We start from the raw sequence: 17,456 nt of genomic DNA, 5'->3' as shown, positions 1-17,456 counted from the left end.
ATGCTATTACCAGAGATCATTTAGGTTAAAAGAACAAAGGAAAGAAGTGAAATTATCTGTTTGCATATGACATGATTACATACATAGAAAAACCCAAAAGAATACACACAAAAAAAGACTCCTAGGAGTCATAAATGAGTACAATAAAGTGACAGGATACAAAAATCAATATATAAAAATCTATAGTATTTCTATACACCAACATTAAATAGAATGAGGGAAAACTGAAGAAAGCAATCTCTTTTACAAAGCCACAAAAGAATAAAATATATAGAAATAAACCTAACAGGAGAAGTCAAAGCCCTCTAAAAGGAAAACTATAAACAAATTTTAAAAAGAAATAGAAAATGATACAATAAGTGGAATGACATTCCATGTTCCTGGATTAGAAGGATTAATATAATCAAAATGTCAATTCTAACCAAATTAATATATAAATTTAATGAAATTCCAATCAAATTACCAGATATAGTCTTCCTAGATTTAGAAAAAAAAATCACAGAATTTGTCCAGAATTGGAAAGACCCTATATTGACAAAGCAATACTAAGCAAGAAGAGCAAAGTAGGAGTCATCTTACTCCTTGACCCCAAAATACTTTACAAAGCTATGGTAATCAAAACAGCATGGTAGTAGCACAAAAACAGACATGTGAACCAATGTTACAGAATAAAGAACTCAGAAATAAACATCAAAACATATAACCAACTGATTTTTTTTTTTGAAGAGGTTTTTGCTGTAGGGCGTGTGTGCTCGCCAGAAAGAGAGATAGAAAGCAAGAAATCATCCCCCAGAGGGAATGGCCACGCCGCAGTCCCTTCTCCATTCTCCTCTCAGGATCTTGGGCACGCATGCACATGCGCCTGGCATGAGTTTTAAGCCACCAGGTCCAGGACGCGAATCGCGGTCGACTACATGGGAGTCCAGCAACATAGCCATTACGCTAACTGCTGGTCCTAACCAACTGACTTTTGACAAAGGGCACCAGTCAATCCTATGGTGAAAAGAAAATCTCTTTAGCAAATGGTGCTGGAAAAAGTGGGTATCCACTTGCAGAAAGGTACAACTGGACCCTTATCTCTCACATTAACAAAAATCAACTCAAAGTAGATCAAAGATCTAAACCTAACACTTCAAACTATAAAACTACTGGTGGATAATGCAGGGGAAACTCTTGGAGACATCAAAGCAGGCAAAGACTTCTTAAATAAGACCCCTAAAGCACAGGAAATAATGCCCAAAATAGACAGATGGGATTACAACAGGTTAAAAATCTCCTGCTCAGCCAAAGAAACAATAAAGAGAACTAGCAACCTTTGGAATGGGAGAATATATTTGCAAATTATGCCTCAGAAAAGGAACTGATAACCAGAATTTACAGAGAACACAAGTATCTTACCTGGTGTGTGTGGGGTGGGGAGATCTGTTATAGTTTACTCAGTGAGAAATAAGAGGACATCCAGACACAGCCAAATTTATTGGAGTTTATTGATTAAGCCAGAGGCATGGGGGGGGGCATGGAGGTGGGGGGCTCATATCTCTCAAAACCCTGCAGCCCCAAGTGAAAGGAGAAAGGAGCTTATATAGGCTAAAAATGCACAATCATGTCTGGGATGACTTGATGATTTACAATGACAAAGACTGGTGGGCTTGAAATGGTAGGGGGGAAGGCTTTTATGAAAGCAAGAAAAAGCAGGTAATCACATTAATGGTCCTTAAGGTGATAGGAGAAGTGGGGTTTTAAGGATAATAGGAATGTTCATCACTCTATATACTCTTAAACAAAAGGGGAGAGGGGGAGGTTTCCAGTCATAGGAATTTAAAAGTTCATAATGAAGGTGCTTCTCCAAGATGGAGTCTTCCTGAGTCATTCCCCACTTCATGTGAAGGAGGTCCTCCAAGATGGAGTCATGCCTGCTTCAGATCAACCCAATTAAAAAATGAATAAATAAGCTGAACAGATAATTCTCTAAGGAAGACATATGAACAGCTAAAATGCATGTGAAAAAAATGCTCAACACCCCTTATCATAAGAGAGATGCAAATCAAAACCACAATGAGATACCATCTAAACCTAGTCATAATGACTAAGATTAAAAAACTAAAAAAATGATTTATGCTGGAGAGGCTGTGGTGAAAAGGAAACTCTCTTACATCACTGGTAGGAATGTAAATTAGTACAGCCTCTGTAGAGAACAATATGGAGATTCCTCAAAGACCTACAAATAAAACTACCATCTGATCCAGCAATTCACTCCTGGGTATCTACCCAAAGAATAGTTCATTCAGTTACTAAAGTGCTTCCACATTTGTGTTTATCACACCATTATTCGCAATTGCTAAGACATAGAACTAACCCAAATGTCACAAACAGTTGACTGGATTGAAAAGTGTGGCACATATACCCTATGGAATAGTACTTAGACATAAAAAACAGCAGGACCCTGGTATTTGATAGAAAGGAGATGAATACAGGGGACCACCAGTTGGTGCAATGTCTAGGTCGCTGGACTCCCACATAGTCGATTGCGATTGTGATTCAAGTCCCGGACCCCGTGGTTTAAACTCATGCCGGGTGTGTGTGCATGTGTGGCCAAGATCCTGAGAGGAGAATGAAGGAGAAGGGACTGTAGTGTGTCCATCCCTCCTGGGGGGTGATTTCTCACTTTCTGTCTCTCTGTCTTTCTGGCGAGCACACATGCCCTATAGCAAAAATCTCTCCAAAAAAAAGAGAAAATAGATGAATATAGAAGATTTACTGTTGAGTGAAGCAAGTAAACCATGAAAGAGAGACATTATATGTCTCCGCTTAATATATACTGAATGTCTGCACTCTATGGGAGAAATGGAAAGATTGGAGGATATAGAAGCATGTAGAATGGTTGTAGATACTGGAAACAGTATGGGAGGAGGGTAATGGGGGGATGGTGGGTGAAAGGGAATCTAGGAGAAAAATAGAAAGCAAGGCATTTAAGAGACACAGAAATAAGGATTGTCTACTGATGATAATGTGTATGATAATATCTTTAAACTAGACTGGAGTGCAATGTATTCATGCTGGGAAAATTCATTTTATGAGCTGCAGTGATTTACAGTGATGAAATGTAAAAAATAAATTTGAAATATTATAAAATTAAAAAGATGCAATTATATGCTGCCTAATAGAAACACATTTTATTTTATTTATTTGCACGCACGCACACGCGCCCGGTGTGAGTTCTAAGCCACCGAGTCTAGGACATGAACCGTGGTCGACTACGTGGGAGTCCAGCGACATAGCCATTATGCTAACTGCAGGCTCCCGAGAAAACAGATTTTTAGAGCAAAGAAATTTAACAGAGATAAAAAGGGTCATTTCAAAATAATAAAGGGGACAACTGATTTAAAGAACTCCTTAATAAAATTCATAAAAATCTTACATGTTTATGTACCTAATAACAGAGATTCAAAATACATGAAGTAAAAACAGAACTACAAAGAGAAATAGACTATTCCACAATTTAGAGATTTTAATAGCCCCTTTCAAAAATGGACAGAATAAGTAGATAGAAAATCAGTAAACAGGAGACCAGTAGATGACATAACGATTATGTTGTTGAATTTCCATGTAGTTGACTACGATTCGAGTCCTGGGCTGGGTGGCTTAAAAATCATGTGGGTGGCTATGTCGCTGGACTCCCACGTAGTCGACTGCGGTTCGAGTTCCAGAACCAGTGGTTTAAACTCACACCAGCCGCATGTGCATGAGTGCCCAAGATCCCGAGAGGAGAATGGAGGAGAAGGGATTGCAGCGTGGCCATCCCCCCTAGGGGGTGATTTCTCGCTTTCTGTCTCTCTGTCTCTGTCTGTCTGTCTGGCGTGCACACCCTATAGCACAAAACCTCTCAAAAAAAAAAAAAAAGTGAGTCTAAAATCCTGAGAGGAACATGTGAGTCCAAAATAATGAAAGGAGAATGGAAGAAAAGGGATTGTGTTGCCATCCCTCCTTGGAGGTGATTTCTCACTTTCTGTCTCTCTGTCTCCAGCAAGTTTACATGCCCTATAGCAAAAATCTCTCTCTAAAATACAAAAAAAGAAAGAAAAGAAATCAGTAAATGCAAGACCTGAACATCGTTACCTACCAGCCGTCTCATGAAAGAGAGAGAGAGAGGGACAGGTATCCTTGCCAAGGTCTCACTGCACCGTAATCCTCACTCCCAGCATCCTAGCAGCCAGGATCACAGGTACATGGGCACACCTAGTACAGTGAAGTTGACCTGTGTCTGATCCTAGGCCTCCTTTGAGGCTCCAGTATCATATAGCAGCATCCCACTTCTATGCTACTGCAGGTGGGACAAAAAACATTTTCACTTTCTGGGTGATTTTAATGCCTCTAAGGTGGAAGACCACTAATTTTGGAATATAATCAGCATATTTTGTTTATCATTAGAAGGATAAACCCTTTAATTTACTTCCAATTAATCCCTATCTATTATAAAAATTTAGGAAGACAGTGAAGTTTATTTTAGTTCCAAGAGACCTACCGGTTGCCTCTTCTGATCCATTATATAGTTTTAAGTCTGTTGATGTCAATCTAAGATTTCACTACAGCAATCTGATGTATTACAGGCCTACAACAATTTTTGCCCTGGGTGTCGTCTCATGGCTTTAAGACTTCTGCAACCTCATACTCGTGGTCATTTTGACATTCTACATACTATGCTGTCAGATCAGCACCAATGTGATGATTAATTTCCTTCAGCTGAAACATTCTGACTGGTTGCCATTTGTTGATTTGAGTGCCTTGTTAAACTTGTCTATTGGATAATGGTACTTGTCTTATTCTCACAATGACTTCTTGAAAGAAACATAAATCTCCACTGCTTCATGGCTGGTTCTTTTTTGAGAGATTATGTACTTGGGATCAAAAAGTAATAAGACGCATTTTACCAATCTGTATTTTTAGGACCAGTGGAGGTATATGGTTAAGGTGACTGGATCCCACATTGCAGAATATACACTTTGAGTCTCAGATCAAGTGGCTTGAGAAACAAGCCAGGCATGTGTGTGCATATGCTCCAAATCCCAGAAAGAAGAGAGATGGAGAAGAAGGGACTATGGTGTGACCATGCCCCATGGGAGGTGCTGTCTCACATTCTACCTTTTTCTCTCTGCTTCTCTCAGGCAAATTGCCCTCAAGCAATATTTTAAAATTATATTTTCATGATTCTTTTAAAAATATTTATTTATCTATCTATCCATCTATCCCTCCATCAATCCATCCATTTAAATTTAACCAGAGAGGGACAGAGTGAGGGGGAGAGAGAGGGAGGGAAAGTGAGAAGGCAAGCTGCCAGGTCCAGGACACACACCACGGTCGGCCATGTGGGGAGTCCAGCACCCTAAACCACCATGCCACTTAGCAGCCCCCTATTTTTATAAGATTCTTTTAACAAAATTGTCAAAACCTGAATATGAAAATGCGTATTTATATAGTAGGAGACTATACACTAATTTCAACATGCTACTGATGTTAATTTTTTTAAAACAATTCCACTTTTGGAATTGCTTTTAGATTCAGTGGCACCTTATTGAAACAGCTACTATCCTGGCAAAAGTTCAACATCTGAGGCTGAGTTTGGCTTACGGAGATAGCAGCCAGAAGTTGCTCAGATCCAAATTTCATGAATATTTGGGATTGCAAATTAAAGAAAATACTATTTGATTCAAAATAGAGGTGTGAGTAAAAATGGTGAAACTATTTTTTTTGTGACTACACCTGGATATGAGAGTAATTGACAAAAACTCTCTTCTTTTTCAGAGCAGTTGGTAGCTGTTAAATTATCCCTAGGTTAATAAAACCTTGTGCTTTGGCTTAGCCATCACTGCTGTTATAGGAATAAAGTCATACAGATGGAGACGATGGCATACAGGAAGCTAGTGTGCAGTCTCTGGGTTGGCGAAGGGTATTTAACTTCGCTCGTCTAGCAGTCCTTATTTCTAAAATGGGAATAAAATTGCCAATGGCATGAAAGTGCTGTGAGGACTGAATGAGAAATATTTGAAAAAAACGTTTTACTCCAATGCTTCTCACATGCCTAAAAATCTCCTAAGAATCTCATTAAGATGATGGTTTTGTAAGCTGGCTGAGAGGTGGCATGATATTGTGCTTTTTTTTTTTTTCTATTTTTAAGAGAGATTTTTGTTATAGGGCATGTGCACTTGCTGGAGAGACAGAGACAGGGAGACAAAAAGTAAGAAATCACCTCCCAGGGGGGATGGCCACACTGCAGTTTTTTCTCCACCATTCTCTTCTTGGGATTTGGGGCACCAGGCATGCATGCACATCCAGAGTGAGTTTTAAGCAACCACAGCTGACTATGTGAGAGTCCAGTGACTAACCATTATGCCATTTGCTGGTCCTGAGATTATGCATTTTTAACAAGCTCTAACATGATGTCAATGTTCTATGGGTCACACTTTGATAATGAGGGGTTAGCCTGGCCTGTCATAGGTAATTCAGAAACTCAAAAAGGCTTAGGCTTCCTTTCTTTCCTATAGACCATCATCTCTATCTTTGTAGATTGAAGAATTTGGAATTTGGTCAGTAACGGCAACCACCAATACTACTACATGAGAGATTCTGGGTATTATCACAAGGAGAGTTGCATGCACTAGCAGTAAGATGAAACTTTATGTTTATAGAGTTAATATCTTTACTTAATAATAAAATTCTCCTAAGTTCCTATTGTATGAACTTCCATTCTAGGAGAGGGACAGATAAGCAGCCAGGGCAATGAACTGCACTGGGTGGGCAAGTGGGAACCAGTCTCATGTGGGAGTGATCTTCCAAACCAAACGGTCTCAGGGGTCATTCCTATGGAGGTTGGCAAAGACAAGGAGCTGGAATCAAAAGAACTGACACCAGCCAAAATAGGTTTTCAGAGCCAGGAAGTTTAACTCGGAAATATCTCTTAAGTCAATCAATAGTAAAAGGAGAGCGCCTTTAATGAAGTAGTTACAGGGGAGTGCTTAGAGAGGAAGTTGTCTTTGTTAGGAAATTTATTTTATGAGCAGTAATAATGAAAATATATCTTTACCATTCCAAGTCAATAATGATATTCAGCATTGTCTTTGTCCTCTCTTCACTAAGCACTGCTGCTGGCTATTAATCATTTTAAACTCAATGAAGAGATATAACCAATCTAAGTGTGTTGAAATAAAATTAAATCCTATTCAGCTCTGAAGAGTGTTCTGTTTGAGGTGACATGATGATGCCTGGCTAACGCACTGTATACACACAATAGTCACTTTGTTTCTTTGTCTCCAAATAGATAGTGTCACCTCACACTGCCAAGCCGCTACTCAAAGACAATCAAGAAACAGATGCATTCTCAGCAGTGATTTAGGGAGTTCTTGGGAGTAGGCTTTTAGCAATCCCTGACAGGGTAACTTCATCATATTTCATGAAGCTTGAAAAACACTTTGTCATCCATTAAGAGTCTTAGTAGTATCTCTCACATCATGTTATTTCAAATCAATCATTACATGTCTTGGAAACAACTCCTCCATGAGACTTTGAAGGAGTTTTGATCCTATAGTATTTCTACTGTTACAGAGACTGATAATGTAGACCTTCCAGATTCTTGAGCACTTTAAGTTGCTTTCAGATAACTCATGCGACAACACATACAACAAAAGAACCAAAAGGAGACTTTTTGTTTCCCTGCTCAATGAATTCCTTCAGTGCCTGCAGAGTCCTAATTTATTGGATATTTATCAATCAGCTTGCTCACTGTATGCTTTCTTTTTAAGCACTATTTTCATTAAAATGCAGTTTGGGCTTATAGGTTGTTTTTACAGTTTAATTTTGTGACATCAAGAACTCACAAATATGTTATCTGGAAGCCAAAAAAAAGTAACTCTCATTAATATACATTTTTTTCAGTCATTACAGATATCTAAGAGTTGGGATTCTCTCCTAAAAATAGGATTACATTTAGTCTACATATACATGTATTGGATTTAATTAAGATAAAATGGTGACCTGTGGCACTGAGAGATCCTGAAATAACCCTAATTCAAGGCAAATGTTTCCTGTACTTTCAAGGTCAAATATATTTTGAGTAAGAGGATCCTATTAAAAGTACTGTTGGGGTGCCAGCAGGTGGCATAGTGGTTAAGGCACTGAATTCCTACATGGTCAACAACAGTTTGAGTCCTAGACCTGGTGGCCTGAAAATCACACCAGGTGCATATGTATGCATGCCCAAAATTCCAGAAGGAAAATGGAAGAGAGGGGATTGTAGTGTGGCCATCCCCATTGGGAGGGTGGGGTGGAGGTAGGGGTAGTTTCTCAGTTTTCCTCTCACTGTCTCTGTCTTTTTGCATTGTGCATGCCCTCTGGCAAAAACCTTAAAAAAAAAAAAAAAAGAAAGAAAGAAAAGAAAAAAAGTAGTATAGGGACCAAAAGGTACCATGGTGGTTAAGACTGGACTCCCACATGGCCAATCATGGTTCGAGTCCCTGATCTCATGGCTTGAAACTTGTGCCAGCATATGTACATGTACAAAAGCCCAGGAGGAGAGTGGAGGAAAGGGATTCAGCATGGCTATTCTTCTGGGGGTGGGGTGGGGTGATTTCCCACTTTCCCTCTTACTGTCTCTCTCTGTGTCTCCAGTGAACACAGGTATCTTATAGCAATAAATAAATAAACACAAACAAACACCAAAAAACAAAACACAAAAACCTAAAAAAATAGTATTATATAGAACATATCTCAACTTTCTGGTAACCACTGAGTAAAATCTGAAATGCAAATGTCAAGGAGAACGCAACAGAAAACTTAAGGTATAAAGGAAAAAGAAAAAGAAAGAGAAAGAGAAAAAGAAAGAGTGAGCGTGAGAGAGAAGACCTATCACTGACTAGACCAGACACTAACTACTGTTTTCCATGTAGGAGCCATCTGAAACTCTAGCACTGTGTGCTCTGCATACTGCTTTATGTATATACAATTTTTAAATATTGAATGTTTAGTTTTATCTTATTTCATAATGGCTCCAGGTATTAATTCAAAGTTTGAGTTGTTTTTATGAAATTATTTATTGTAGTATGTATGTATTTATTTATTAAACAAAGGGTGTGTGCGCTTGCTAGAGAGAAGTACACACAGAGAGAAAGGGAGAAATAACTCTCAAAGGGGATGGCCATACCACAATCCCTTGTCCTCTATTCTCCTCTCAGGATTTAAGTCATACATACACATGCACCTCGTATGATTTTCAGGCTGCTAGGTCTGGGACTTGAATTGCAGAGTTGGACCTGTGGGATCCAGAACCCTAACAAACATGCCACCTGCTGCCCAAGGAATTTCTCTATTTTAACAAAAAATTATCAGTCGGTCTTATGAGCCAGCATTGTTTCAGTCAATGGGAAGGATCCTATCCTCAAAAGGTAGAAGAAAGTGGGAAACAAATGGACTCTCCGGGTTAGAATTCAAGACCCTCCATATTTGAATTTCCCTTATAGATTTCTAATCTCAACTAATTTCATATCTTGGATTTATTGTACTGACCTACTAATATATAAATGAACAGATTTTTGCTTATATAGTCTTTGGTGTCTATGCGGCAAAATCTATTCAATGAAGTATTCTCAAAGATACAGAATCTTTAATCCAGGGAATCAGCAGTTAGCATAATGGCTATGTCGCTGGAATCCCACGTAGTCGACCACAGTTTGCGTCCTGGACCTGGTGGCTTAAAACTCATGCTGGGCGCGTGTGCGTGCGTGCCCTAGATCCAGAGAGGAGAATGGAGGAGAAGGGATTGCAGCATGACCATCCCCCTCGGGGGGTGATTTCTCGCTTTCTGTCTCTATGTCTCTCTCTGTCTGTCTGGTGAGTGCATGTGCCCTATAACGAAAACCTCTCAAAAAAAAAAAAAAAAAGAAGAAAAGAGTATTCTCAAAGATACAGAATCTTTAATCCAGCTCAGTAGTTTCCAAATCTTCCCACACCTCCTGTTCAATCTCAGTAGACTTTTAGTCCTTTGAGGTAAAAAATTTCTTTTTATTTATATACACCCCCCCTTACACCCCCTCCCTCCAAAACACACACATACACATACACACACACACATCCACATCTAACATGGCATGGGCAACAGTCAGTTAAAAAATGGGAAAGTACTTAAATGCATATTGCTCCTTACACATTTGAAAATTAAATGAAACTGTTCAGCAGAGAAGGTAAACTAATGGTATTTTAGCAACACTGGTCATAACCAGACTATGTAATTATTCGAAATTACCCTAAATCCCTAGGATTAGAGTTAATAGAAGTTAGTTTGCATTCCAACATGGAGGTGAAGAGCAAGTATACTTGAACCAGCTGCCTCAGTACAAACCCTGGCTCTGTCACTTACTAGCTGGGTGACCTCAAAGAAGTTACTTAATCTTAATGTGCTTCAGATATCTCATCTCTAAAGCTGGGATAACTACATGCTGCCTTCCTCATAGCATTATAAGGATTAAACAGGATAATATTTATAAATTGCCTAAACTGCTACCTGGTACATTTTAAACACTCTATAAATATTAAGTAAATATATAATATCTGCACCTTCCAATCTGAATCATTAATAAAGCTAGTCTCTCAAGACACTTTATGTGATTACATTTTGAATAGGTTTGGGGAATGTTGCTTTTTCTGGAGAGTACAATACAAATTTTTAAATTCAGAGCTTTACAAAGTTTTATAGTCAAAATTCTTGTTTAAATGTATTTACACCAATATTTCCCAAGTCTTCTTTAGCACAGAACTGCTTTTCTCCTACATAGCAGATGTTACTACCCATCACACTGATTCTAGTTAACACATTTCAGGAAAGTCTAATTGCATACCTGCTGCTGTTCTGCTTTGTAATTATTTGTATATAATTTTACAAGGGACCAGCAGTTGGCATAATGGCTATGTCGCTGGACTCCCATGTAGTCAACCCCAGTTTGAGTCCTGGACCCCGTGGCTCAAACTCATGCTAGGCTTGTGTGCCTGTGTGCCCAAGATCCCGAGAGGAGAATGGAGGAGAAGGGATTGCAGCATGTCCATCCTCCCGGGGGGTGATTTCTCGCTTTCTGTCTCTCTGTCTCCGTCTCTGTCTCTTTCTGGTGAGTGCACACACTCTATAGCAAAAAACCTCTCCAAAAAAATAAAAATTTTACATGTATACATTTCAAGTTGCAGCCAGAATCGGGGTATGAATTTTGGCTTTAATATCATTTGTATTTATTCTTCTATTGCTCTCTCTCTCTGTTTTGGTACAACTGCTATATAATGTTCCACATGAATGCCAATGTACTGATTTGAATGTAATTTAAAATAATAAATTAAGGATTTGTGCTTTGAAAGTGGTCTGTTTTAACAGCTTCAAACAAAGCCTCTAGCCACGCCCATAAACATGCCTTTTCAAGTAGAAAAGACTGGGGAGGGGTGGGGGATGGTAATCATAGTATTACCCCAACCCAAGACAGACAGAAAACCTACTGCCAACGTCTGGAAGGTGACTCCTGAAATACGAAGGTCATGAAGGTGAGTTGGTGATGTTCACCAGGATTTACACAGTGTGGAGCAAAAACCCATGTCACAAGGGGCATGGGGAGAAGCTTCATGTTTCCCTATTGTCCTTCCTATAGCTCAGTCAGTACACTGGTTTCCAGAAAAACAAACAAACAAAAAACAAAACAAAACAAAAAACCCAGCTTGCACTTTGAGTATGAATAAATACTTCTTAAATAGCAGAAAACGTCTTTCATTCTTCAGGGTAGCATTACCCATATGGCAATGAGTAGTCAGCTGGCCTGTGGGCTGTGCCTGTGTGGATGTGTTTCAGGTAGAATCAGGATCAGAATCCATGACGTGGGCCTTGTGGCTTTTAGCACTGTAGATCAGTATGGGGTTATCTGCACCACCATGGCTAGGGCTTTATCAAAATTTAATCACAAACCAAAGGAGGAGATCAGAATTTCAAAAGGAAACAGGGTTAATAAAACAGATAAGTCACCTGGGAGGGAAAAAATAAAAGTGGGGATCCCCATTTAAAAACTCTACATCAGGTACTCACAGTGAGAAAATTATGAAAGATTTAAAAACAACAAAACAGGGATCAGCAGTTAGCGTAATGCCTATGTCGCTGGACTCCCATGTAGTCGACTGTGGTTCGCGTCCCAGACCCGGTGGCTTAAAACTCACGCCGGGCGCATGTGCGTGCGTGCCTAAGATCCTGAGAGGAGGATGGAGGAGAAGGGATTGCGGCATGGCCATCCCCCCTGGGGGGTGATTTATCACTTTCTGTCTCTGTCTCTCTGTCTGGCACACGTGCCCTATAGCAAAAAAAAAAAAAAAAAAAAAACCAAAAAACAAAAAACTCTTCAAAAAACAAAAACAAAAACAAAAACAAACAAACAAACAAAAAAACAAAAACAAAAACAGAAAAACTTCTACATCAGAACAATTATAAAAGAGCACAAGAGGCTGTCAATTTACTATGGACATGGTCAAAAACAAGGACTTTTTGTACCTGACAGATCCTGGATTGATTCCCTGACACAAAGTAAGAAGATAAATTCTACTTTTGTGGGGCCAGCAGGTAGCATGGTAGTTAAGGAACAGGATTTCTACATGGCCAACCATGGTTCAAATTCTGAACCTGGTGGCTTGTTTTCTCACTTTCTCTCTCTCTCTTTCTCTGTTTCTCTTGGTAAGCTCACATGCCTTATAGAAAACTGAAAATAATAAATAAATAAATAAAATTAATGGTTTAAAAAATTCTATTTGGCCTAAAGATGTAGAGTTGGCAGATTTAGCATACGAAGATATATCCAGATAAATTGGAATTTCAGATAAACATGAATTCTTTTTTTTAGTGTATGTACTATGCAATATTTGAGACACACTTAGGTTAAAGATTATTCCATGTCCGCCTTAAATTCAAGCTTAACTGGAAATACTGTATTTTACTTGGCAACTCTAGAGAAACATGGTATAACACAAAGGATGAAGTTAGTGTACTGTTAATGACAGGAGTGTTAAGGAAAATATGTATTTTTTCTTCATATAGGTGGTCAGAGGTTCAAAATGCTTGACAGGAACAGATTTACAGCAAAAATGAAGGAAGCAAACAGAGAGCCAGAGTGAGATATTATGTAGATGGTAGTGCTGGAATCCCAATTATGTAACGTATTATGATGATTTTTTTCCATATGAAAAGTCTTAATGGTAGGCAGATTCATTTTCTCCATTTTCTTTTTTTTTTTTTTCAAAATGATTTAAACTATTCTGTGTTGGCATTCCAGAAACTTTAAAAATTTTATTTATATCCATAACAAATGCTACTGTGATATAATTTTGTAGAATTGTATTAAATTTGTATAACAATTTGGGGAAAATTGATATCCCTTCTCTGGTGAGTCCTTCAACCCATGGATAGAGTATGTCTGTTTACTCAGATATTTGACTTACTTCATCAGCATCTTGTAGTCTCCAGAATTGTAGTCTCCAGAATACAAGTTCTGGACATGTTTTATTGTATTTATACCTAAATATCTATTTTTATTAAAACTGTAATGATATTTTTGGTTTTCATGTGTTGCTAATATAAATATAATTGACCCTATAGGATTATCTTATATCCTTGTTGAATTGATGTGTTAGTTCTACAAGATGTTTTCATAAGATTCCTAGTATTTATATATATATGTGTGTGTGTGTGTGTGTGTGTGTGTGTGTGTGTGTGTTGTGTGTGTGTGTATAACCCATTTGAAATATGGGCAGTTTTATATTTTTCTGATATATTGGATCGTTGGGCAAGTGATGATGCATTTTTGCATAGAAAAACACATCATGACTTTGCCTTTCATTTCCTTTCTTGCCTATTACACTAGCTAGCACTTTCAGGGCTATGTTGAAAAAAAAAATGGCAAAAAGTATGATTTTTTTGCTTTATTCTTGATCTTTGGAGAAAAGTACTGAGCTTTTTTTGTTTGCTTTAGAAGTGTATTTTATTTCTTTTGAGAAAGAGAGAGTTACCCTTGACATGGTCTCACTGTGCCATGCTGTGATCCTCCCTTCAGTCTCCCAACCAGCCAGGATCACAGTCCTATGCAGGCAGGCCTGGTGTTTAAATTGACTCAAGATCCAACTTCAAGACTCTGATGTGGCTCTAGGGCCCTACTGTCTGTGTCACATGATTAGGCCTTTTTAGAACCACTAAGTATAATGCTAGCCATAAGATTTTGGAGACACGTTTTATCAAGTTAAGAAAGGTTTCCTCTATATGTTTTTAAGAGTTTTTATATACCACTCAATGAGTGTTGCATTTGTCTAGTACTTTTTCTGCATCAACTGATAGCACATTATTTTGCAAAAATAAATTTTATAAAAGGAAATTGGAATCTTATCTTATACCAAACACAAAAAATCAACTCAAAATGGATTAAAGATTTAAATATAATTCCTGAGGCCAGAAAACTCCTGGAAGAAAATCTAAGGGAAAACTTAATGAACTTCTTCTCAGCAATGGGTTTTTTGGATATGACACCTAAAGCACAGGCCACCAAAACCACAGATGAAACTACATCACACTAAAACGTTTCTATGCAACAAAGAAAACAACTCACAAAATAAAAAGATAACTTATAAAACTTGGAGAGAAAAATGTTGTGTTTTTTTAGGGGGAGGGGAGATTGTTGCTATAGGGTGCTTGGGTTCACCAGAGAGACAGAGAGAGACAGAGAGACAGAAAACAAGAACTCAGCCCCCAGGGGGGATGGCCATGCATGCTGCACTCCCTACCTCACCATTCTCCTCTTGGGATCTTGGGCACGTATGCACACATACCTGGCATGAGTTTTAAGCCACTGGGTCCAGGACTTGAATCACAGTTGACTATGTAGGAGTCTAGCAATGTAACCATTTTGCCATTTGCAAACCATTTATCTGATAAATGGATAATACTTAAAATATTTAAGAAACTCATACAATTAAACTGCAAAAAAAAAAAAAGAAAAAAAAAAGAAAAAGAAAGAAAAACAACACAATTTTATGGATGAGCAAAGGACCTGAATAGACATTTTCCCATGGAAGACATAAAAATGGTTAATATGTATATTGAAAAAAAAGCTAAAAATTGAGCTGGTCCCATTCCCTTGTGGTTAGGACAGCCAGGTCTCACATGGTAAACCACCTGGCTTCAATTCTAGTCCCAGAAGCTTGAAAAACATGCTGGATTGGGACCAGCAGGTGGTGTGGTGGTTAAGGTGCTAGACATCCCCACAAGGCCAACCACAGTTCGAGTTCCAGACCTGGTGACTTGCTTTCTCACTTTCTCTGTCTCTGTATCTCTCTCTAGTCAAGTTAAAATAAGTGAATGAGAAAATCCTTTGCGTTCTTTCTTTCCAGCTTAGACCCCGCAGAATGGCTCCCTCAAAGAAGGGTGGCGAGAAGAAGAAGGGCCGTTCTGCCATCAACGAGGTGGTGACCCAGGAATACACCATCAACATTCACAAGCGCATCCATGGCGTGGGCTTCAAGAAACGTGCCCCTCGGGCACTCAAAGAAATCCAGAAATTTGCCATGAAAGAGATGGGGACTCCAGATGTACACATTGATACCAGGCTCAACAAAGCTGTCTGGGCCAAAGGAATAAGGAATGTCCCATACTGAATCTGTGTGCAGTTGTCCAGGAAACGAAATGAGGATGAAGGTTCACCCAACAAGCTCTACACTCTGGTGACCTATGTACCTGTTACCACTTTCAAAAATCTACAGTCAATATGGATGAAAACTAACTAACTGATGATTTTCAAATAAAGTTATAAAACAAAAAAAAAAAAGATAAATTAATTGATTCTTAAAAAAAAAAAAAAACATGCTGGCTGTGTGTGGTGTGTGTCTGTGTGTCTGTGTACAAAATTCCAACAGGGTAGAGACATAGAAGAGAAAGATTGTGGTAAGACCATGCCCCATTGTGGGATGCTTTCTCCTTCTTCCTTTCTCTCTCCAGTGACCACACATGCCCTCCAGTAAAACAAAACATAACAAACAACATGCTAAAAATCATCAGAACACTGCAAATGAAAGCCACAATAAAATTCACCTTATACCTGTGAGAATGGCTGTTTTAAATAAGACAAAAGATAAGTGTGGAAAAAGGGAACCTTTATACACTGATAGTGGAAATGTGTATTAGTACAGTCATATTGGAAAACAGTATGAAGGTTACTCAAGAAATTGAAAATAGAACTATGATACGATCCAACAATCTTTCTTCTGGGTACACATCCAAAGGAAATAAAATCAGTATCTCAAAAAGATATCTGTGCTTCTGTGTGCATTGCAGCACTATTCACAATAGCCAAGATATGAAATCAACCTAATTGTCCCTCACTAAATGAATGAATAATGAAAATGTGGTATATATATAGAGAGAGTAAATACTATTCACCTCAAAATAATAGACTATATCATTTCCGATAACATAGCTAGGAAAAAAGAGCACAATGCTGAGTGAAATAATTCAGACACAGAAACAAAAACACTGTGTGATCTCTGATATGTAGAATCTAAAAAAGTCTAATACATAGGAACAGAGACTAGAACAGTGACGGATCAAGGGTAGGGCAGTGGGAAAAATGTGGAGACAATGGTCAAAGGATACGAAGTTGCATTTATACAGGAAGAATAAATCTAAAGATCTAATTTCCGATAGGAATGTAGTCAACAATATTGCAGTGTAGACTGCAAATTTGCTGGCATGTAAGAGAGCATTGCAGGTGCTCTCACCACGACTTTCAAAATGGTAACTGTGAGAAGATGGCTATGCTCATGTTTGACTATAGTAATTTCACTATGTATATGTATTTCGAATCACCGTGTTGTATACTTTAAATAAATACAATAAAATCATTCCATTTCATACCTTAGTATATATATTTGTCAATTATACATAAAAAAACTGAAAAAAAATAAAAAATTCTACTCCGGGAAACACACTGTCTAGAGGATGAAAGACCACAGACTGATAGAAAATATTTGCAAAAGACATATATAATAAAAGACTCTTATCTGAAATATATAATATATAATACAAAGAGCTCTTAAAATTCGACCATAAGAGGAACCAGCAGATGGTGTAATGGTTATATCACTGGACTCCCATTTGCCCAAATACTGTCTGAGGCCCAGACCCGGCAGTTTGAAATTTACGCTGGGCACACAGCGTGCAAGTCTAAAATCCCAAGAGTAGAATGGAGAAGGGATTGCGCTGTGACCATCCTCCCCAGGGTGTGATTTCTCACTTTCCATCTCTGTCTCTCTCTGAGAGTGCATATGCCCTATAGCAAAAATCTCTCTAAAAAATAAATCAACAATAAGAAAATAAACGACATAATTAAATAATGGAGCAAGAAGAAGGTGTACAGATG

General features: G+C 38.3%; 1 pseudogene; it reads left to right on the top strand.

The window, feature by feature from the left end:
- The window catches only part of LOC102489401 (60S ribosomal protein L31 pseudogene), a 39,891-nt pseudogene extending 24,043 nt beyond the window's left edge, over positions 1-15,848 (top strand).
- The last annotated feature ends 1,608 nt before the right edge of the window (positions 15,849-17,456 follow it).

This window comes from Tupaia chinensis, unplaced genomic scaffold, assembly GCF_000334495.1.
Source record: "Tupaia chinensis unplaced genomic scaffold, TupChi_1.0 Scaffold000044_1, whole genome shotgun sequence".
Taxonomy (NCBI): Eukaryota; Metazoa; Chordata; class Mammalia; order Scandentia; family Tupaiidae; genus Tupaia; species Tupaia belangeri.
Note: the sequence above shows the minus strand (reverse complement) of the source record. Positions and strands in the feature narration are given on the sequence as shown.